The sequence below is a fragment of the Nicotiana tomentosiformis genome, chromosome 3 (assembly GCF_000390325.3).
Source record: "Nicotiana tomentosiformis chromosome 3, ASM39032v3, whole genome shotgun sequence".
NCBI lineage: Eukaryota > Viridiplantae > Streptophyta > Magnoliopsida > Solanales > Solanaceae > Nicotiana > Nicotiana tomentosiformis.
In genome coordinates, this window is record NC_090814.1 from 25,086,055 (window position 1) to 25,091,809 (window position 5,755).

At 41.3% G+C, this 5,755-nt stretch overlaps 1 non-coding gene across 1 annotated transcript; it reads right to left on the bottom strand.

Moving 5' to 3' along the window:
• Nucleotides 1-1,810: 1,810 nt before the first annotated feature.
• On the bottom strand, nt 1,811-1,915 carry LOC117276997 (small nucleolar RNA R71). The gene has a single exon (XR_004507267.1). It is a non-coding gene; the product is annotated as a small nucleolar RNA R71 (small nucleolar RNA).
• Between the last annotated feature and the right edge of the window lie 3,840 nt (nt 1,916-5,755).

The window sequence follows — 5,755 nt, forward strand, 5'->3', positions numbered from 1 at the left end:
GCCTCATGTTTTACTTTTGTTTCGTGGATTTAGGATGTAACATGTGTTGACTTATATTAATTTGAGGTATTTTTATGTGTAGGAATGATCCGGGAGCAATTGGGGGCGAAAGGTGCGAGATTAGAACCAAAACGGACGAAAAAACAAAAAAAAGGGAATTTCCAGCGCCACAGCCAGCGCCTGGTGCTACCTGTGGTGCCAGAGACAGTAAGCTTCAATTACCAGTTGGGCTGGGCGCTGGTGGCGTGAATTCTATCCAACTTTGCCCGGGACAAGGTTATTTCGGCCCTAGACCTACCCAACACGTATAAAAGCAAGACTAAGCTTATTTTTAGGGAGGAGATGACACTTTGAAGGTAGAATACACACGAGAAACATCCGAGAGCGAAGAGATCTCAGTTTTCTTCATCTTTTCTTAGTATTTTAAATTATCCAACACTTATGAAATTATTTGCTATTATCATGAGTGGCTAAAATCCATAGTTCTGGGGTTGTGATTTAGCCATGAATATTGTTGTTTAACGTTGACTTAACCTTGATTACAATTCACTATTATGTGGTTTTTTCTTCAATTCTGTGATTAATTGCTTAATTGTCTGGCCAGCAGTTAGGTTCTATTTACTATCTATGCTATGCTTGGGAAAGTCATGTTTAGATTAGAGAAGAATTGCAGAGAGCATGATCTTAACTCTTAGGGGGAGCGGATTTGTGGTTAGGATAGGAATATCCCTAGTCACCGTGCTTAAATAAATATCATAATCTTAATGCGTTCTTGATAGATTGATTCCATAGGAATATAGGCGTTAATCTATTTTGAATAGGCGAGTAGTACTTCGAGAGAAGGCTACGAGAGCAATTATCGATTAATTAGCAACCATGAGTGAATTGTATGAAAGGGAGAGTTAACTAGAATACAATAGAATTGGTGAATCGATCACAACCCTAGAATATTTATCTCTACTGAATAAACAACAACTATTTTACTGCTTGATAATTTAGTTACTCCTTAGAAGTATAGTTTAGTATAACCTCATTCTTGAACTCGAATTTGGCTTGACTGAATAACAATCTTGGTGATTTTTGTGGGTAGTTGATATAAGTCTTTGTGGGTTCGACACTCGACTTATCATTTTATTACTTGTACGACCACGTATACTTGCGTGTGCGTTTGGGAGCAACAAGTTTTTGGCGTCGTTGTCGGGGACTTGAATATTGACTACTTTCTAGTTTCTACTTTCATTGTTTATTTCGTCAAGTCTAACGTTACTTGATTTTTACTCGGATCTCAGGAACTTTGATTGAATGCACAGGGTCAGAAGCCAGGAGCGACTTCAAGGCTTTGACCCCGAACCTAAGAGAATATTTCATAGGAGGTTGAGGGAAGCAAGGGGACACGAATAATATTTAGGCACTTGTACAATTTCCTGTGAACATGGCAGAGGAACATATGGTTGTTCAGGAGATGGCAATGCCCAGCATTGCTAATGTTACCTCCAGCATTGTGAAGCCCAGGATGACTGGGCACTTTGAGCTGAAACAGAGCATGATCCAGCTACTTCATGCGAATGGGCAGTTTATGGGTCTTCCACACGAGGATCCACAACAGCATATCCTGAACTTATTGGAAATTAGTGATACTTATATCACTAACGGGGTCACTACAGACTATGTAAGGCTCACACTTTTTTCATTCTCTCTGTTGGGCGAAGCAAAGCGATGGCTGAAGGTAGAACCAGCTAATTCTATTACATCATGGAATGATCTGGCAAGGAAATTTCTGACAAGGTTCTTCCCTTCAGGAAAAACTGCAAAGATCAGAAGTGAGATAGTTGCCTTCAAACAGAAAGCGGGAGAGTCTTTATACTCAGCTTGGGAGAGGTTCAAGGGGCTACTCAGAGACTGTCCTCATCACAATCAGACAAACGAAGTGTTAGCTAACACTTCCATAGAAGGGCTACATCCTGAAACAAAATTTGTGGTAGATGCTGCAGCTGGAGGTCAAATGTTGGAGAAAAGCTTTGATAAGATATATGCATTACTGAACAAATTCTCCAAAAGCAATCCAGATTGGCAAGGAGAAATGGGCAGACACACGGTGCAAAAATCTGCAGGGGTTCTCGAGTTAGATGTCGTCTCGGCATTATCAACACAGATTTCTACATTCACAAACCAAGTCAATCAGATGACCATAGTTATTAACAAACAACAATCTCAACCAGTGCAACAGGTTCCATTGTTTTTTGAAGTATGCGGAGAGGGTCACACGAACGACTTATGCCCAGTTAATCCAGAGTCTGTCTGCTTTGTGGGTATTGCAAATAGGGGCCAAACAAACCAATATGGGAACACTTACAATCCCAATTGGAGGAACCACCCAGACTTCTCTTCGAGTGGAAATCAAGGTGCTCAAAATCAATACCGACCACAAGCACCTCAACAACAATATAGACCACCTCAGGCTGAACAACAGGCAAACTCAACAAGTCACCTTGAGAAAATGATGAAGAAATTGATGGCTGATCATCAAGCCCAAGCCACAACAATGAGAAATTTAGAGCTCCAAGTGGGATAACTTGCCAGTGCCCAAAATACTAGACTAGTTGGAGCTCTTCCAAGTAACACTGAAGCTAATCCTAAGGTATCCATTAATGCCATTTCATTGAGGAATGGGAGACAATTAGAAGAAGTCCAGTCGAAAAAGAGAAAACAGGTGACTTTTAATGAGAGGCCAGCCACTATAGAGTCAGAATCAGAAAAAGCAAAGGAATCTGAGAAGCCAACTGAAGAGGCGGTGGCTAAGCAACCTCCACCATTGGTTGTGAGGCAACTACCTCCTTTCCCTCAAAGATTGCAGAAAGTGAAGGATAATGCCGCATATAAGAAGTTTCTTGATATTTTGAAGCTGGTGCAAATTAATATTCCTTTGGTATACATCTTGCAAGAAGTGCCCAAATATGCAAAATGCATCAAGGACATAGTGGCAAATAAAAGGAGGTAGACCGAGTTCGAGACTGTGGCACTCACTGTGGAATGTAGCTCAAGAATTCAAAGCAAGCAACCTCAAAAATTGAAGGATCCGGGTAGTTTCACTATCCAAATCTCGATTGGTAAGCATACAATCGGGCGAGCCTTATGTGATCTTGGAGCGAGCATTAATTTGATGCCGCTATCTGTGTTTAGACAGTTGGGGTTGGGTGAGAGACGCCCAATAACGGTCATCTTGCAGTTGGCTGATCGCTCCCTTGCTCATCCTGAAGGAGTGATTGAAGATGTGTTAGTTCAAGTGGGTAAGCCCAGTTCAATGTGTGCCCAAAAGGGGGGGATGACTGTAACTGAGAATGAGAAAAATGAGCTAATTCCTACTCGCACTGTGATGGGGTGGAGAGTCTGCATTGATTATAGAAGGCTCAACAAAGCAACCCGCAAGGACCACTTTCCACTTCCATTCATTGACCAAATGTTGGACATATAAGCGGGGCATGAATATTATTACTTCCTTGATGGTTATTCGGGATATAATCAGATTGTCATATGCCTAGAGGATCAGGAGAAGACCACTTTTACTTGTCCTTATGGCACTTTCGCCTTCAAGTGAATGTTGTTTGGTCTTTGTAATGCACCAGCTACTTTCCAGAGATGCATGATGGCTATTTTCACCGATATGGTGGAAAAATTTTTTGAAGTTTTTATTGATGATTTTTCAGTCTTTGGGTCTTCTTATGATGATTGTTTGAAGAATTTGAGCAAGGTGTTAGCCCGGTGTGAAGAAACAAATCTGGTATTGAATTGGGAGAAGTGTCACTTTATGGTGCAGGAAGGCATCGTTTTGGGTCACAGAATGTCTAGGAGTGGCATTGAAGTTGATAAGGCAACGGTGGAGGTGGTTGAAAAATAACCTCCACCTATTTCTGTGAAAGGTGTCCGGAGTTTCTTGGGGCACGCGGGATTCTATCAGCGCTTTATTAAAGATTTTTCTAAAATTGCTACTTCTTTGTGCAAGTTGCTTGAAAAAGATGTAACTTTCAATTTTGATGATGCCTGCCTTAAAGCATTTAAAGAACTCAAAAAGAAGTTGGTGCCTGCTCCCATTATTGTGGCACCAGATTGGTCCTTACCATTTGAACTTATGTGTGATGCGAGTGACCATGCTGTTGGGGCAGTGCTAGGCCAGAGGAAAGACAAGGTGTTTTATTCCATCTACTATGCGAGTAAGACTCTTGATGATGCACAGCTGAATTACACCACCACTGAAAAGGAGGTGTTAGCCGTTGTGTGGGCCTTTGAGAAATTTCGGGCATACTTGGTGGGAACAAAAGTCATAGTCCATACCGATCATGCAGCAATCAGGTATTTATTTATAAAAAAAAAGAATTCAAGGCTAGATTGATGCGCTGGGTTTTGTTGTTGAAGGAATTTGATATAGAAATACGAGATCGAAAGGGCACAGAGAACCAAGTAGCTGACCATCTATCAAGGATGCAAAATCACGACCACGTGGAGGAGGGTGGACAAATTAAAGAAGTATTTCCTGATGAGCAACTTTTTGCTATCACCCAAGACCCTCCCCCATGGTACGCAGACTATGTGAATTATCTTGTGAGTGGGGTACTTCCTCTTGAAATTGAATCTGAAGTCAAAAAGAGGTTTCTACATGATGTGAACTTCTACTATTGGGATGAGCCATATTTGTACAAGCAATGTGCTGATCAGTTGATGAGGAGATGCATTCCAGAAAATGAGGCAGAATTAGTATTGTATGATTGTCATGCATCACCTTACGGGGGCCATCATGGAAGAGATAGAACAGCTGCAAAGGTATTACAATCTGGTTTCTTTTGGCCAACTTTATTCAAGGATGCCCATGCATTTGTTAAGAAGTGTGACCAAATTCAGAGAACAGGAACAATCACTATGAGGCATGAGATGCCTTTGAATAGCATCCTGGATGTTGAGATTTTTGATGTATGGGGGATAGATTTTATGGGACCATTCCCATTGTCCAGAGGAAACAAATACATTTTGCTAGCTGTTGACAACGTGTCAAAATGGGTAGAGGCGATCGCATTGCCAACAAATGATGCCATGGTGGTAGCTGCATTTGTGAAAAAGAATATATTTTCGAGGTTTGGGACTCCACGTGTATTGATAAGTGATGAAGGGATGCATTTTTGCAATAGATTGTTGAATAACCTTCTAGCTAAATATGGGATCCGCCATAGAGTTGTGACAGTGTATCATTCTCAAACGAGTGGACAAGATGAGGTGTCGAACAGAGAAATAAAGTAAATTTTAAAGAAGACGGTGAGTGTGAATAGGAAGGATTGGGCTGCAAAGTTAGATGATGCCTTGTGGGCATATAGAATTGCATACAAAATGCCAATTGGAGCGTCACCGTATAAGCGTGTTTATGGAAAGGCATGTCACTTGCCTGTTGAACTTGAACACAAAGCATACTGGGCCATTAAAAAGTTGAATATGGACCTTGACGCCGCGGGTGAGAAAAGACTCCTGCAGTTGAATGAATTAGATGAGTTCAGGCTGCACTCTTATGAAAACGCTAAGCTATATAAAGAAAAGACTAAAAGATGGCATGACAAGTGTATCAATCCACGTCACTTCGAGCCAGGCCAACAGGTATTATTGTTCAATTCTAGACTAAGGCCAATTTCCTGGGAAGTTAAAATCGAGATGGTCAGGCCCTTTTGAGGTGGTGAGAGTCACTCCTTATGGTGCAATTGAGTTGCGAGCTTTAAAT